Below are 19,031 nucleotides of genomic sequence, written 5' to 3'. Positions count from 1 at the left end.
AAGGAGGCACAGTGAGAAACTGAACTCCCAACAGATACTTAAACCACTGAAATCTTATCTCTTAAAGTCTCTTCTCTTTTGCCTTTCTAAAAACAAATTTTTAAAAATTATTTTTACCCATACTATTGCAGAGAGCAATGTTCTATATTTCCTTTTATTCCAAATTCACAGGTTAGAATCTCAGGTGCATGAATATATTTACACATACAAGTCTTTGGTTTAAAAAGTAACAGAGCCATCCTAACTCCCAGATTAAATGGCTGTCAGAGGTAGAGATAAGGCGGTGTATCCACCATTCCTCTCTGACCCTACTTAGGATTTTGCAATGTAAGCAATACTAAAGTAAGCTGGACAATAGAAAAGGCAAAGCCTATGGATGTTTGGAGAGAAACCCATCATTTTCTATCACACGCTAGAGGGAGCCCTTGAATAATGGTTTCTTCGAATCTCTCGGGGGCATAAAGTAAAGCATATGCATTCTGAAAACTCTGATTCTATTCAAATAACTTTTGATTCAGTTGGAGTAAAATGATACCCCAGATTTATGACTATCTAACACATAGTTTGTTTGAATTCATTCTGCAGCTGATTTCAATAGAATGTGGACTCCACTTCAGTGTTTTTAATGGGAAGCTATAGCTGGAAAACAAGGATAGGTGGTGCCTTTATCAGACCAGTACAATTATACAAACAATTATACTTGAAACTCCATAGAGTCTTTCTGAGGCTGAGCATTACAGAGCTGGGGATGGTGCCAAAAAAGGATAAAAATATCCAGGATCAATGGTCAGATATCAATGGACAAGTTCTTAGAGCTCAAAATTAAGGACCGTATGATCAGAGAGCGTATGTCTCAGATTTCACTTCTGGTGATGTAGATTAGAATGTGCCAAACTTATTGGACAAAGAGTTCTCTGTCATTAAGGACCTCACCCAGATCAAAGTTTATATATAGATATAGCTGGAAGCAAGACACAAATCAATGAAACTTCTAAGTAAAACTATTAAGATTGGACCCTTAGAGAAAAAAGTCTCCTTTGTGCACAAACATCTTAGCAGCTCAGCAAAATGGGTGTAACATTATCTCCCCTACAGGGTGGATTTGCTTTAAAATCAATGATTTTTCAAATTGATTTAAATCACAATTTCAATCACCGTTTAAGTTTTAAAAAATCAGATTTTTTGATTATTTAAGTAAAAATGATTTTTAAATTTAAAACATGGTTTAAATTGCGATTTGAATCAATTAGATTTTTAAAAAATAATTTATTTTATCCACCCTGCTTTTCTATAAAGTAGCGAAGAATAAAAAGGAACACGGTTGTAGAAGGAATAAAATTAAGGAAAACAAGTGATGTCTTCCCATCGATTACACTGACATATGGAAAGGTATAGTCTTGCAATCAAAACCATTTGGAAGGCATGAGTAGGACCACTGGAATTTTAGATTACTTTTTTCTTGGTGCAGATCTGGTCTTAGTGGGTGTAACTGTTGCATCAGCTAGCCAATGTACATCAGAACACAGGGTTGGAGTGAGAAAAATCTCACATTATCTGGTCTGCAGATTCCAAGTTCTTTCTAGCTCATTCTGTGTACTTTTGTCATCAAAAGACAAAAGAAGGGATACAGCTTGTTAAGTAGAGGCCTGTTGATTAGGCTTTAAGCTTCCAAAGCCTTGTTCACATCACCATTATCATCCTAGAACTGCAGAGCTAGGAGTCCAGCTCCTGTCAAGGAGGCACAATGGACAATTTAACTCCCAGCCACTACCTAAACTACTGAGCTATCCAGCAATGATTATGTATCGCTCCTTGCATCTTCATCTGATTCATTATTTATGCATCAATATTACCATGTTTCACTGTAGGCCACTTTTGCATCACCCAAAAAGACATAAATTTGCATAGTTTGCATGTGCTAATTGCTATAGATAGATGCAAACTTAGAAATAACTACTAGGCATCAAATAGAGATGCACTACATCTCATCATAGTGTGGAAGACGATGGCTATGTGTCTGCCCATCCAGTGTTGCAGACCTTACATATCTATATCTTTCTATCAAACTAGAGAGAAGATGCTTTTAGACAGAGGGTGGACTTCTTCAAGCAAGCTATCAAATAGTGGGCTGTCTTCTGCAAAGAGGACATTTGCTGGTCACTGGACATAAACTGTTGAGCCTGTGTCTGCTGTATTTGTGACAAATGGCTGCTGGATGCCAGAAGTTGTTTTTTGGGCGGCTGTGATGCACGAAGGGACGTGGTGGCGCTGTGGGCTAAACCGCAGAAGCCTTTGTGTGCTGCAGGGTCAGAAGACCAGCAGTCATAAGATCGAATCCACGCGACGGAGTGAGCTCCCGTCGCTTTGTCCCAGCTCCTTGCCAACCTAGCAGTTCGAAAGCATGTAAATGCGAGTAGATAAATAGGTACCACCTCGGTGGGAAGGTAAACAGCATTCCGTGTATAGCCACGCTGGCCACGTGACAACGGAAACTGTCTTCGGACAAACGCTGGCTCTACGGCTTAGAAACAGGGATGAGCACCGCCCCCTAGAGTCGAACACGACTGAATAAAATGTCAAGGGGAACCTTTACCTTTATGATGCATGAACTATGAAGTCTGGATGGGTAAAGCTTCCTGAGACTCCAACTAGCTCACTGCTGCCTGCTACTCTGATAGGCAGTGGCTTTCCAACACATCAGGCAGAGGGTGTTCACACCCTGAGAGCTTTGTAACGGGAGACTCAACCTTCTATGGTATGCAAATAATATGTTCTGTCAAGGAGCAGTGGTTGTGATTTCCAGAAGATTGGTTAAGGAAGCTATTAACAACTGTGTGGAGAAAAGAAGACCAAAGGCGAGATCTACAGTGTTCTGTATCTGTTACATTTGAAATTATTGAATTCTGATGTCTCCTTTATTTCTCCTTTGTCTTTCTCATGTAATTGACAACATGCATGAAAATGGTGGCACTGAACTGAGCATGTCAAAGTCATTTCTTTAGGTCACAAAGGTATCTTTGAATGTACATATAGAAAATGGTTGTTTTGGCCCCAAGAGATGCAACTGCACTGACGTGTGCATATTTCTATCCAAAAGAACTTTGGTTTGCATGTCCATGTACACGCTGAGAAAGTCTTCCTTTCAGAGCTTAAAATGGGCAGAAATCACAGGGCAAATTGCTGCTTCTCATAATGCTCTTGATAAATGAAGTGAAGCTATATTCCCCAGCCACCAAATACATGGGGATCTCCTGGCCAAATACTGGTTTTGCTGGACCCCATAGAGTTAGACAATATAAGGGCTTTCATAGTTACTCTTGTGTCTCACTCTTCTGATGTTTTTGAGTTTTCTTGACTTTTTCCTTCAAAACGCCATATGCCTCCAGTTTTCTTAATAAACACTGTTTTACCTATTCATTCAGTCCAGGTTGCATCCACTTACTGAGCTCTGGGAATAGTAGTGCAAAATATAACTTTAGTTTTATTTTTAAAAATGCTTAATGAAAACCCTGCTCCCAGAACAATCACCACACACACACAAAATTGCAAATATAAGGAGTTTTCAACCATGTGGGGGTTTTCATCAAGCTGGACACCACAGTGCTGAAAGTGGACCACAGGCTGATGAAGACCCATACAGAGTTTTCAATTCTATGTTTCTGAATTTTTAGGGGATTAATAAAAGTTTTCACCCAGCCTTGACTTCAGATTTTCTACAAGGACAACATAGATTTTCCCCCTTATAAACAGAGAGAATAAGAAGAGTAAGCACAACTGGAAAGATTGTTAGGAATGGATACTGAAGAATTTCAGCTTTGTTTCTCTAACTTTTTGTCAAAAGATGTTTTGTTTCTGCTCTGTATACTTTGAAAGACACACACAAAAGAAGCATTCACAAAAGCTCAATTCATACCAGTGTTTATCAGTGCCTCTCCCTGTTGCTGATGAAGCTTGCAACCATGTAATCTTGACCTTGAGAAACTGAACCCACATTTTGTTTCTTCTATCAGCAGCAGTATCTCCAAAGTCCTGTCTCACAAAATGTTAGCTGGCTCACTTCTTTCTGCTACTTGTTCTTTCCTCTTATGATGGCAAGACTCAGCCCAGTCCAAACTTATCAGATCTCAGTTTGATTCCTAACCTACCAGTTGCCACCTAAAGTGAGGAAATAATTAAGGAGCAATATTTATCCTGTATGGTTTTGAGGGCTTGTCATAACACTGTGCACTTCTCATTTGAATTGCACAGGTTTGAGCAGCGCAGTTTTGGTTATGCATGGATTTTTTAAAATAAGTATTTCAATAAATAATTATTAAATAAATAAATGCTCAATAAATACTGTGTCTCTGGCCACACAGAACCAGGGGCATGAGTTCAACATGGAAGGTGTTGAAGTTGAACACTTGCTCCCAAACAGATCTGTAATTCAGCCACTAGATCAGGGGGTCATAAGGACCTTTAAGGCTCATTGCACACAGTATGGATGGCAGTTTGTCAATGCCATGAAAGAGAACCTTAACAGAACTTGTGTGTGTGGGGGGGGGGGGGAGGGAGGGAGAGAATCAAAGCACAATCATATTAGGCTGTAAAGGCCCCCTCTCACTGATATCCAATGTTAGTGCATGCAAGATCATTATTATTCCAACAGACAGCTCCTAAATACAAAGCAGATTATCTTTTCCAATTTGACTTTATTTATGGGCAAAGAGGGCCGCTGCTCTCCAGTTAAACTATTGCTCAACTTTATGTTTGCTAAACTGTACAGGCTGGTAATGTATCTCTGCTGGTTGTAGTTGAATTGCAAGTCCATTGCCCCTCACCAGAACTTATGGGAATCATAGTCTGATAACCTCTAGAGGGTTCATATGCCTCACTCTTGCACTACAGGTTTATGTGGTTCATTTTATACCACACATTTATGCACATGTTAAGTTTTAAAGGCATTAACCAGAAACAGCTGCTGTGTCTGATCACATCTTTGCTGTGAATTGAAGCCAATATTTATGCAATAAAGAAACTGGGGACTGTTTTCTGTTTTCCAAAGGCTGCTATGTCAACCTGTGTTGATCAGGTAGATAAAATTTGTCTTCAAAAAGATTTCGTTTTAAATTTTAAGCCATTAAAAAATAATTATATTATCTGCCCCTAGAATAACCTGATTTCAAATTATATGTGATGTCGTCCAAAAGAATATAGGCATCCCCTCTTAACAAACTTATCAGAAATACAGCTTTTGATCAATGACTCATCTTTGTTTGGTTTTCCTAATCAGAAGGAGCTGCACATCCTTGCAGCCAAGGACAATATTTGAAGCAAGAGGCCCTGTTTGGCCACAGCTAAACCACTGCATTCATAGGTTAATCAAGAAAGGACATTCACCTTGCAGAGTGCAGCATTGTAACCTGAAGCGACTCATGAACTTCAGTCAGTTGACTAACATTCAAAAAGTTAGGTGTAGATTTGCTAAATACTATTAGCAAAGTTCAGTTTTAAAAAATGAAACATAAAGACAGTCTTTCTCAACAGGGAGGCATTCATATGATTCGTTAGATTACATTTACCATAGTTCAACAGTTGTGGAAGGTTTTGAGGTATGACAATCCATTCTTCTTAAGGATCCAGATTGCAAAATATGTGTCAAGATCTTAAAAGATTTCTATACACAAACCATTTCTAAGTTTCCACCAGAGAGCTGAATTTAATATAGGGTGGGATTTACTGGGGCACTGGATGAGTTTGTGTTGAGTAAAATTTGAATGTTAGCATCCTGAGTCCAAAACACCACGTGTGTTTGGAGAATTCTATCATGCAGCAAGTTTTATCATGCAATAACTTTTAAAAGCAACCTTGCACCTGGAAAGTGCAAGGTTGCTTTTAAACAGAGGAAGTGCAAATATGCATATACAGGTCTTTCTGCAGCAACTAGTTAAAAACCTATTGAGATACAGTATACATTAAAAATTAGATAGGCAGCTGCTATGTGCACTTAAGGAAGAAATGTGATGTGGACTTAAAATGAATGGTATACAAATTAATGAATGAATCTGTCTATCTGTCCATCCTGAACCACTGAACCTTGGTTCCAGTTGGGAGTGAGAAGGAGTTGGACACCCTGGTGTTAAAAGACACCGTGTACAATAAAATCACACTTTCTCTCCAGTAGCACTAGCTCTCAGTTGTGTCTTCCTGCCTAGACACCTTGGGAAGCATAGCAATGCCTTGGGTCTTCACTGGTGCAGAATTTAATTTCTTAAGCATGAACAAAAACGGAACCCTGGGCGTGTTCCAGATATGTGACATAATATTTCGTTCATGTCGTAATCAGAACATAATTGCCTCTGGAGTGGAGCCCCCAATCCAATCATGGTTATCATTGTAGCTGAGAGACGTCTTCTCCCTTCGAGTTGATTTGTATTTATGCAAAAATAGGTCATAGGTAGAAAAGGGATATCACTTCCTTGTGAGTCTCTTCATAACAATTCCTCGTGCCGAAAAGAGAATTTGCTTTTTAAAATGCACAATGGGAATGCCAGTGGAAGAAACAGGTTATCAAAATCCCAATACAACACATGGTTCTTTCTCACATACATATATCCCTTTTGCATCTGGGTCCATAAACGAAAACCCACAAAAAACAGTTTCCTGAACAGCCTATGACTGCCAGTGGTTCCTTTGAATCCTACAACTGAAGAGAAGTTTGCCCAACAGTCTTTTGCTATGCTACAGAAATCACATTTGACTCCTGGTCTGAATGGAAGGTGACCCTCACCTCTAAATGTCAGGGTCAGGCAGCTCTGTACTTGGAAAACAGGACACTTATGCCAAAACCAATGCTAAATCTTGCATGCTGGTTCCTCAAAAATCTGTACTCTATCTGCTTTCTCTTTAAACGTGGCATTCTGCATTAGCAGGAGTCATTTACAAGACATTCATAAGGAATCCTTTCACCAGCATATTAACCTATGCACAATTTTAAAAAAAAACCTGGCTTGGCTTCAGGTATATCAGATCTGTGAGACCAAGGAAACTGAGATTTAAAAAGCCATAATAACAGATGTTATTTTTAAAAAATCCATGTAGGTAAAAGCCTAGTTACACAATAGATACTAGGATATCCATTACTCTTGTTACTTTCCTTTACTACTCTCACTTTCATACTGCCATACAAAACCTCATGCAGAAGGCAATGAAGGAACCAGTCAGACCACTTAGGCTGGTTATGTCTGGTGTTCTCCTTCAGGGCAGCAGTGTTTATGCCACAGATAAGACAGGAAAGGAATGCCCTGCCAGTTGAACCAACATTGTGCATCTGTGGGAAATTCCTGGTTTCTGTGATACAACATTCTCTATAGCCTCTCATTGTTTCCTGTAGCATTCAGCACATCCAGCAATCTATACCCATTGCGCCTCAGAGTCTTCCAGCTGGCATGACTACTGGCCATAGCTGTTGGGTGGGGGGGGGGGAGAGGAGAAGAGTTCTGGGAGCCATCATCTGAAAAGGTCACTTTTCCAAGCATTGGATAATGCCTACCTGCCACCCTAGACAATGACAGTAAGAATATAAAGCCCAATAAACTCTCCCAAGACATTTTCAGGTAACAGTAGCCATGCAGTATTCTGTCACCCTTGAACAGCTTCTGGTTCCCTGCCAAGGATATTCCAATTTGCCTGATTTATTTTGTTGGGTTGCATTTCTGGAAGCAAAGCCCTTATTGTTGGTGCTGGAGCACAGCAGAATCCAGCTTCGTTGTTTTGATCGCAGCCAGGGTGGTCAGGAGAACAGTGGCAGAGATATATCTAAAATATTCCTTCAGACATTATCTCTAGCAACTGATAGGAACAATTTGATGATTCACCAGGTACTTGGATGTTTAGTTAAATTTGTTTCATTGCATAGTGGTGCAAGGGAAACGGCATTCTACATCTTTCTGAGGTGACAGAATTCTTTTGTATCTTGTTCATTTCCTGGGCTATTTATATTGGAAGAATAAATTACTCAAGTTGATGCAGAAATAATGAAAAACAGCAACATTAAGCTGCAACCAATTAATCACAATTTGAAGAATAGGGTGTTATTTCTAATTGTTGTTGTTTTTAAATACCCTCATAAAAGTGGCTCCAAATTATCAAAAGCTCCCTCAAATGGCTGTCCACCACTTTTTTGGAACAACAAGTAAGCATTACTCAATCTTAACAGAAAAGGCAATGTTTGCGTGTAAGAAGTATCTCTATTCTCCCCGTAACCTATCTGACTGGGAATGAATTTACAAGGTAGGAAATAGTCATATTTTTTACAAAGAATATTATTTATTTTATTTATTTTGTTTCATTTGTAGGTTGCCTTTCCACGAGAGGTCTCAAGGCAGTTCACAATGTAAAACAGGTAAAATTAAAAACACAATAAATAACACTTTAAAAAGCAATTAATCTAGAATAATAAAAAATACATCAGTTGAAGAAAACATTAAAAACTTTAAAACAAACCAAGCTTTAAAAAACCCCTAAAACTAGCATTGAGGGACTCAGTTAAAAGCCTGCCTGAAGAGAAAGTTCTTCAGTTGTTGGTGGAAGAATAAAAGGAAGAGGGATAACCTAATCTCCCAAGGGAACACATTCTACAACACGGAATCAGTCACAGAGAAGACTTATAAAGTAGCTTTTCCCCCTGAGACTACATCTTAACATTCATATTTGCCATTTATTTTTCCTCAGATCACTCCCCTCCTAGATGCACCAAGCATGAATTTAATGAAGAAGGGTATGTTATAAGCAACTCTTCATTGGAACCTCTTGAAAGACGATCTTGGGAAAAAGTACTTAAGGAATCAGACTTTGAAGGACTCGTGCTTAAGTCCCGAAGGCAAAGAACAAAATAAATCTGAACTGTGAAAGCTTGGGGGGGGGAGGGAAGAGAGCAGCTCATGCTGTGACAATGTACAGTGGTGCCTTGCTTAACGGGTGTTCCGTTTAGTGATGAAATCGCTTAGCAACAACTTTTTCAGAGCGTTTTTGTGCTTCATTTAGCGATGGTCCCTATGGGCGATTTTCAGTTAGCGATGGTTGGGACCATGCTTTGCGTAGCGATTAAATTTTGGGTCCCCTGTTTCGCTTAACGATGGTTTAAACAGCCTCATGTTTACTGTTTTTTAATGTTTTCCTGTTATTTATAAAGTTAAAGTTTACTGTTTAAAATGTTTTAAATCATACAGTGCACTTAATAAACCCTTTGTTAACCAAATTTGACTTTGTTCTGACTCTTTTTTAATTTGTTGTAATTTTTTTCCTCTCATTGAGATGCATTGAATAGGTTTCAATGCATTTCAATTGGGGAACCGCGTTTCGCTTAGCGATGTTTCCTATGGCGATTTTCACTTAAGGATAGCAATTCGTTCCTATTGAAACAGATTGTCCAGTTTTCAATGCATTTCAATGGGAAACCATGTTTCGCTTAGCGATGATTTTTTTGGAACAAAATAGTATCGCTAAGCGAGGCACCTCTATTATTCGCGAAGGCTTTCACAGCTGGGATCTAATGGTGGCTGTGGGTTTTTCAGGCTCTTTGGCAGTGTTCTGAAGGTTGTTCTTCCTAACATTTCGCCAGTCTTTGTGGCCGGCATTTTCAGAGGACAGCACGCTGGAGACACTTATACACATTTAGCCCTTAGGGATTTTCCTTTCCAAATGACGGGTTGCCTATAATTTCTATTTCTGCTTCTAGATCAGCAGTCCCTTTTTCACCAGTAGCACTTTACTTTGACCCAGAATGGTTTTCAACTGATACTCATATTGTCGCTTTTCAGCAATCATACTCCAACATTCACACATCACAATGTCATCTCATCATGCAGACCATCTCCCACAGACCTAGACTTAAAAATCAACCAGTATTAAACACTGTAATGTAACGTTTGCATGAAAAGTTTTTATCATGCCGAAACATGCTGTAATGTCACACAATGATCTTGCCAATCCTGGTATTCCCCATTGTGTACACTCTCTAAAATACTGTGGGGACCAGAAGTTTAAATCAATCCTACCTCACTGATGGAAGAGTTGTCCTCCCACCTAGCCATCCACGCTGCTCTTCATTTGGCAGGCATGGAGTCCAGGGTTCACGGGCAGATTGCCACCTCCTGCTTGCAGTGGTGCCTTGCATAATCATGACTTATGTGCTGTTTCCTTTTCCTATATATTCCGGGAGGCAGTGGAAGATAGGAGGGCCTGGCGTGCTCTGGTCCATGAGGTCACAAAGAGTCGGACATGACTAAACAACAACCTTCTCTTAAGCGGATGAAAATAGCAGCGATTACAATAGGTCAAACAAGGTGCTCTCCATATTAAAATGTCATTTTTACATAAATATACTTAAGACTTCTCTGATTTCACTAGAATAGCTGCCGTTCATACTTAGGCTTAAGCCTATCTTCTTCACTGCTAAGTGAAACTATTAGCATTTTTGCGAACTACATTAGTAGTTACCAGGGTCTGTTTTGAATTCAGAACTTGCAATCAATTATTTCAAAATAGCAAAAATGAACTTTGGGTACAATATTTTATTTTAATTTGACAAATCTCTGGTGTCAATGCAACCCACCCCTTCCAGTGGGGTGGCCACACCCAGGTCTGGAATTGTTGGACAAAAGAGGCCAGGTTTGCCCCCGCCCAGCTGTAATTTTGGTGACAGGTGAGACCTTTTTATTCAGGCAGGTCTTCAGAATTTAAGGGTCTCACATTATCAAATTTTACTCAATGTGCTGGTTCTCTTTTTAAAGAATAATTAGTGCTAGTATTCTTAAATATGTTAAGGGTTTAAACTTTAATAATAATGTAATCTTATTTTAGCATTTGTAATTCTGCTATATTTTAATTTTCTTTTTTAGAGACTATTTTATAAGCCTCCTTGAACCCCAGTGCTGGAAGAAAGGTGGCATGTTCAACAGGCAAAGTGAGATATGTTTTTACCTAGTCAAATGTAGCATTTTGGAAACCTTCAAATCCTGAATACTTTCAAGGCATTTAAATATACCGTCCTATTTATTTATTTATTTATTTATTTATTTATTTATTTATTTATTTATTTATTTATTTATTTATTTATCTATCTATCTATCTATCTATCTATCTATCTATCTATCTATCTATCTATCTATCTATCTATCTATCTATTTATTTATTTATTTATTAAATTGGACAGTATATTTAAATGCCTTGAAAGTGCCTTGAAATATATATATATGCAGCTACTTTTTTAAAAAATTAAAAGACAAACTACCTGCATCTCAATACTTGTGTACAAACATATGCACTCAAGGCAGATTGGTTCAAATTCCAGACTAACTCATCTCCAAGGCTGTTTTTTTTAAAACAACAATTTTCCAAAATGTTTCCTCTTTTCTATTTTTTTTTTTTTTGTTCACAGATTTTAAGTGTGGAAAGATTTTTTAAAAATCTATATCTAGTCTATAGCTGAAGGACAGTACCTGTATATGCTGGATCTGTGAATTACTTTATGCTCAGAAATATTTGTTTTTTATGAGTACATGATCCAAAACAATGTTTTTACAATGTTTTTACATTATTTTCTAACAATGCCAGTCTGGCTGAATAGGAAGCTCACCCCTGTGCAACAGGGGTGGGAATTCAAGTTGCAGGACTCACTTGTCAAGTTAGATTTAAGTTGCACCAGTGACTTGATTTGATTTTTTCCCATTAGCCCAGACTTGACTTGCGATTTTGGAGCCAGTACCCCCTCCCCTTTTCCTGGGGAAAAAAGCTTGTTTTTAACAGGGACTCGGGACTTGGTACCAAAGACTCGGACTCGGGACTCAGACTCAAAGACTTGCCAACATCCCTGTTATGCAGTGTGGACTAAGGGCAGTTGGCCAAGAATAGCTTAATTAATGAGATAGCTGAATGTCTGAAAACATTAAATTGCTGGCTGCAAATCCAAGCTTCAGGAATGCCCAAGAAGTAACAGCAACACTAGTAAGATCCAGAGTAAAACCCATTTCCTAACCCTGGGAGAAATTAGGATGAGCAACACTGGTGAAAGTCCTACATAACGTTCCCATGTGCACATGCAAAGTTGTGCTGGTTGACACTATTACACATGCAGAGATGCAGCAGGAACCCCTGCAGGAATCCCCATTTAACAACCACTTGGGAAATCCATTAGGAATTGCGCTTGTGCACATTCAAATATAGCACAGCTGCTTTGCCCAACCTTCCATCAATGAGAAAACACAAACATGTTTCAAATGCCTCCCTTCTCTGGTGTCCCAACAAAGTTTGCAAGGGGAGATGTGCAAGTGCAATGACACAATGGAATCTTTGCCACACACACAACACTATGTAAACAAAATGGCACTGTCCATGCATCAAGGAGAGGTATCAGCAAGTTTGGGGAAACACCTGAGTTTACAGAAGTACGATATATTTGTTATGGGAGCCCCTGACACAGCCCAATAATGGCTAGGCATTGTGAGTGAGCTCAGCATGACAGCCACTGGAGAGGGGGGGGGGAATGGGAAACTGTGTGGAAGGAAAGATGGAACAGAATACCTTGGAGGACAGCATGGATGACTGATTCAAATGCTAAACAATAACACTCTACTCTGCTATACTTTTTGCACTTCTCACTTTAGACACAAACTTTAAACTGTTGTTCAGCATATTTATGTGTCACATAAGGGGATGGAGCACACTGACCACATCCCTCCATGGCGCCCTTTCACATACAGAAAAAGCATCAGCCTGAAGAGAAGAAAGCCCTCTGCCTGTGGAGGATCTCAGTACAAGCCTGAATCCAGGTTTTCTCAGCATGAGGCTATAGTCTGATTTCCCATATGAGCGTAATTTTGCAATGTTCATTTGAGAAACTGTCAATATGATATGTTTAAATACATTATATAATGTCTTTTGCTGCCTTTCCTGTGGCTTGTTATTTGCAGAACAAAGCCATTGAACTATACTCTCTTGTAAACCACTGATCTCTGTCTCAGTCAACAATATATGAGTCATTTTTGTGAGGACAGATTGTACAGAGTACTCACTTATGCATTGACAGGATGGATTATGCCACATTTCCTCTCATAAGTTCAGGTAAACGCTGTCTGTTGGAAGCGTTTCTAGGACATGTCTTCATCCTCAAGGGATGTATCCTAATTTAATGTTTTTTGGAATATCTTTGGATTGCTATCTTTGACCACTAAGTGCTATGGCCAATACACACTAATGCTACTGTAAAAAATCCAAAAGATATTTTCTGAAATTTAGAATTTCACATCCCCTCTCTTTCTCAACCTCGGTAAAAACATAAGCCAATAAGATAAAGTAGTTCAAGACAATTTAGAGGCTTGCCTGCATTAATATTAAAATAGCTGTTCAGAATGCTGAACTCTAATTTGAAATCAGTCTGATGCACACACTGAACACCTAAAATAAAATCAGTGGTAACATGCTTCATCTGGCAGAATTTTAGCCCCAGATATTGTTTAATAATATAAAATGCCAAAGCTAAACCACAGATTCAAATGTTCTGGAGACCATAAATTACAATAATAACTGAATTATCTTTTCAAAAGCACATATTTTATTTATATAGGGCTTTACTTTAGCAGAGAATTCTAACATAATGTAACATATCAATTTCTTGTAAATAGTATCTCAGTTGTCTTGTTAGTAATAATGAACAGATTTGAAATGAGATAACTACACATGCCATCTTTGAAAATCCACTATTCAGGTGGTCAGAGTCTAACCCAGAGTTTTGCTTTTAATTATGGCTGCACAAGAGTGCAACAGAGCAAGTCAACATTGTATAATTATAAAAATGAGGACAGTTCAAACGAAAATTCATAATTTTTTAAATGGGCTTTGAATCAATATCAAATTTGACACAACTGTAGCAGAGAGTCTACTCTTCCTCTGGGAAAAGGGTTTTCGTGTTATGAATTTTGAAAAGTAAAACTGTTTTACTCCTTGATCAGAAATAGGCAACCCCAAACTACCCCAGATTTAAAATAGCTCACATAAATTGAAAAGACCAGTCTTGCTTCTCTTGAAAAAGAATGGTTGTTTTCAGCTGCTCTTCTTTAGTTGGAAACAATCCAGGATGTAGGGGTTGAAATATTAGACTTTCAAAAAAGTCCTTTCAAAAGGCCTTTCAAACAGTGACTTCATTATAAACTGAGCATGTGTGGAAGAGGCTTGCCAGGAAGCATGGCTTCAGCAAATAATACATTGTAGCTTAGTGGGTGGGGGAAAGGAAACCTATTGAGAACTGCAGGGCAACTAAAGGTCACAGCTAGAGATGGTCACTAAGCACTGAACTCGCCGGTTCATCCTTTGACCAAACAGGTGGTTGGAGCTTCCCAGCTCTGCCTCCTCTGTTGGACACCCACTGAGAGGCAGTGCCCAGAGGAGGCAGGGCAGGGAAGCCAGGCCTCTGAGGGGGCACCCACCAGAGAAGGCATGGCTGGGGAGCACCAAATACCTTTTTGGCCAAAGGACAAACCAGCATAAACTACTTTTTCGACGGTTCATGTCCATCTCTAGTCACATCTGTTACAGAAAGGAGTCAAAAAATAAGTTTGCTTTAAAGAAAATAATGGAGTGAAGCCCTCCAGAAAGGGGGGGGGTATTTTGCCATGTAACATCAGGAAATTAGCATACAATTTTGTAAGGTATATTCAAAATTTTTTCCCATACCTTAGAAAAACAGAGCATAGTTTTGTCTTAGAGCATTCAATAAACATTCTCTCAAGATTTCTGAAACCAGTCTCCTGACAAAAAAAAAAAAAATCAGTTCGCTCTCTGGGGCAATGTGAACTTTTGAACTTGTTGATCAGAATCAGATTAGCTGGCTATCAGGAGGACGACTTTTAATTACTTCTTGGCCAAACAGGCTGTTTGGGATTCATGCTTGCAAAGGAATTCTGTGCCTTGTTATAAAATTGCAAATATATATATTCCTACTACCCCACACTACCACTTTTCCCAACAATATTGTTTTTTTCCCCAGTCATTCTGTATTCTCATTTTATGTGCATGACAGAATATCCTCAGTTGACTCATTTTTGCTCCAATGACAGTTCAGGCATGCCTTAATTGAGTACCCACTTATTTGCCTTTCTGGTGGTCCATAGTATCTGTAAATTTCAAATGAATTTATTTCCCCCCTGTCTTTCTTCACTGTCTTTTTTTAACATAGCATGGTTTTGACCTTTGCTAACTCCCAGCCCCTCGCCCTTTATTTCAAAATGTAAGGGACATATTTTGGAAAACATGCAAGCAACATACTAATAGAATAAATGATTTGAAAAGTGGAGGATAGCTTTCTAGTCTGCATTCTATGGAGCGGGCATGGCAACATTAGTTTACCCTGAGAGGTTAAAGGCTGTGTATGCTTCTCCATTGTGTGTGTTGAACTTACTGACACATTTTCTTCACCATTTCATTAAGTCTAAAATAGCCCCTTAAAATATTTTAGCACGGATAGACTTCAACCACATCCAACATGTTCTTGTTTTTGCTCTCCACCAGCAACCACAGCGCAGATCATGTGATCATCTTCTGGGATCTGCAAGCACTATGTAATTCTAGATGAGGGAAACTGCTGTTGGAATTTGTGTGTAGTTTATATATACTTAAATTTCCATTTAAAAAGCCACAAAATTCACTTCTTCAACAACAACAACCCATTAACGAATGTAAGATATGTGCTTCTTTATCCTTAAATTGAAATGCCAGGAAATGGCCTGATAATGCAGGACAACCTTGGATCCCTAGATGCTCTTAGACTACAACTCCCAGAAATCCTGGGCAGCACAGCTAGTGGTGAAGGCTTCAGGAGTTTTAGTCCAAGAACAAGGACTGGGAGCTAGTGCTGTAGACCAGTGGTTCTTAACATGGGCGATAATGCCCCCCAGGGGGCGATTTCATTTTTCAGGGGGGCGGTAGAACGAAAAGGGGCGGCATGGGGGCGCTGGAGCAGAAGAGGGGCGTTAGGGGGCGCTGGAGCAAGCCAAACCTGTGAAGATGGCTGCAGCCTTTTTACAATGTGCATGAATATATATTTTCCTCCAATCTTAATTTAGTTTCAGAGTTTTCGTCTTGAAATTTTTAGTTCCTGCATTGCGTTTTGTTTTTATGCCCTTTTTATATTTCTTTTTGCGTCTTAAAATTCGCTTGCAACTAAATCATTAAATGTTACTTTTGGGGAGCATTTCATTTTCTTGGAATTGAATTTTGTTTTCAGGGGTCATTGGATTTAAGTGTCTTTAAATAAATAAATAAATAAATAAATAAATAAAGAAAGAAAGAAAGAAAGAAAGAAAGAAAGAAAGAAAGAAAGAAAGAAAGAAAGAAAGAAAGAAATCATCACCACGGGGTGGGGGGCGATGATAACTTCCTCAAGGGGGCGTTTCCTTCAAAAAAGGTTAAGAACCACTGCTGTAGACTATCTTGACTGCTGGCATTGGTGTTGTCAGCATTTAGACTGCTCTTTGCTATGTTAAGTTTAGCATCTTTTTTTTTCATCTTGCTGGCAACATAGGCATGGTATTGCTACATAACACTGGGCCATTTCCTGGTGTTTCAAATTTTGGATAGAGAAGCACAATACCTCACATTCATAAACTGGAGAGTTTTTTGTTGTTGTTGTTGTTGTTTTTTTGAAGAACTGAATTTCAATTTAGTCTGGTCTTCCATATGTTGTTGCACTTTGGCTTGTATCAGCCCCAACCAAGATTTCCAATTACTAGGGATAAGGGGAACTGTAGTTTAAATATGGTTGCAAGATATACAATATTTTTTCTCATGTTTAGTACTGTTAAAGGTGAAAGATTCAGATATGGAGCAGGACATTGGGGGGTTTCAACTATCTAGTGGGCTAAAGTTTAGTTTATATGAATAGCTTAATGCACTTCAGTAAGAATGAACACCCCCACACATGCCAATATTTTTGTTCATATATCTCAGAATCCAAGAGGCCTAATCCTGCTAAAATTAAGCAGCCTTTAGTCTTATTGAGGTCTAAGATACATCTGAAAGACCCCACATGCAGGTAATGGTAAGTGTGGTTCACCATCTGAAAGCCTTGATCACTCTTCTCAGTCTTTTCCTGATTTTTTGGCTGCAGTCTCGATTTGGATTGATGATTGAACCAAGTTACAGAAAATATTTGACAATTTTTTTGTTTCATCATCAACATTAAATGTATGGCATTCTTCCATAGTCTTGATTTTTGTCTTAATATTCAAATGTAAATCTGCTCTTGCACTTTTTTACCTTTGTCGGTAGTACTTTCAAGTGACTGCTGCTTTCTGTCACTGATTTTATTTATTTAATTTATTTATTTATTGTCATTGTAAGTATATACACAGTATACCCATACAATGAAATTCACAGACACCCAGAGACCAGACACATGCACACACATAAAATCCCCCAAACACTCCCCACCCACTAAAAAATCCCCCAACACTCCCCACCCACTAAAAGTCCCCACTAAAAACTACAAACATTTACACCGCAGGCCAAGTAACACAGTCCAACTAACTATTCACTACTGGTGGTCTTTAAGCTCATTATTAAGCGCAATTATAGCTCTGGGATAAAAACTATTCCATGTGTATGGCTCCATGTGTACATTTAAATTATTTATGTGTCCCCACAAAATATCCCCACTTGTGAGAGCTGTTCAGGTAGGGAGTGCTACTCATATCTTTGTTGGCAGACTCATCACATAAACCGGCTTAATGGGATTGCTTTTTGTGACGTTAGTCAGAGCGGGCAGTAATTGCCATTCAGGGGAGGAACAACTCATGGCCTTCCTAAATACAGTGGACTGGAGCTCCCACCAGCACTAGCCAATGTAGCATGTGATGAAGCATGCTGGGAGCTGAAGTCCAACAACTTTGGGATGGCCCAAATTGTCCTCCCCAGAGTATGGAACAGCATCCTAATTTGACTTCAGATTTTAGGCCTTAAATATTTTTAATGGGAGGAAGCATGGTACGGTATGGGAGAGAGCCACCAGAATTTTCCTGTGGGACACATGCAGCCCACACCTACTTTAAGTCAGGACTGGATAATCAATGACCCCTTAGATGTTGTCAGCACCACACACATCACCTCTTGCCACTGGTTATGCCATTAGAGCTAAGAGGAGTTGCAGTCCAACATCTGGAGGCCCACAGCCATGAGCTCAGAATAGTTAGGTTTTAGATTATGACTCCCACCACCTCTTATGTGGGCTGGATATTCTGGGAATTGTAGTCCAAGAAGTCTCGCTGTAAGTGGCCCTCCGTTGCTTTAAGTTTCTGACAACCTCCCAGAGAGCTGGACTGTAGATCCTCATTTTCAGCTTTCTAATTCATTTAAGTGGAGGAATCTACTTTAGAATAAATTTGATTCTTTAAGACAAGGACTTTCATGACATGCTACTGAATCTGGAACATTCAGTAGCATTTCATGAATGAAAAACAAGCAATAAAAAAAGAGAATCTCATACCCAAGAATGATCAAAAGCAAACAGCATCTTTCAACCTTGGAAAGGTTACACCCTAGCAGAACAAACAACTTTCTCCAAGGCTTGGGAGAGGCACAAAAATAACATAAAAGAGTCAGTAAATGAACAGTGTGCATACCATGTATTCATGCTGTTCTGGATGAAGCTTTTAGTTTAAGCGGAGTATGAGCCTGTGTGAATCTACGGTACTTCACTAACCTCCAGGTAATGCAATTCTATTTCTCCAATCAAGTGCTAGGGATGAGTGTTTGCTGATAAGAGTATCTCATTATGCATTTTTATCTGCTGACAGAAGGCATAAAATTCATTCTCCACCAGTAGGTGTGCCATTCCTTAGGAAACGGTAATAGGTTAGAGAAAAGCAAACAAGCATCAGTCAAACAGCAGACACTAGTAAAATCACCGTCTCTTTAATCTTTACCGGCTGCCCTTGGTGGAAAGTTACAGAAGCTGTTAGTAAGTACCAGTAATAATCCTCATGTGTTGCCAAATGAATTCT

The 19,031-nt window shown here is 39.0% G+C and overlaps 1 long non-coding RNA gene across 1 annotated transcript; it reads left to right on the top strand.

Moving 5' to 3' along the window:
* The first annotated feature begins 4,795 nt into the window (after positions 1-4,795).
* LOC144587008 (uncharacterized) lies at positions 4,796-10,255 on the top strand. The gene is made up of 2 exons (XR_013542133.1): positions 4,796-8,383; positions 8,713-10,255. It is a non-coding gene; the product is annotated as an uncharacterized LOC144587008 (long non-coding RNA).
* Positions 10,256-19,031: the final 8,776 nt, after the last annotated feature.

This window comes from Pogona vitticeps, chromosome 2 (genome assembly GCF_051106095.1).
Source record: "Pogona vitticeps strain Pit_001003342236 chromosome 2, PviZW2.1, whole genome shotgun sequence".
Taxonomy (NCBI): Eukaryota; Metazoa; Chordata; class Lepidosauria; order Squamata; family Agamidae; genus Pogona; species Pogona vitticeps.
The sequence above is the reverse complement of the archived record's forward strand: the minus strand, read 5'-3'. Positions and strand labels throughout refer to the sequence as shown.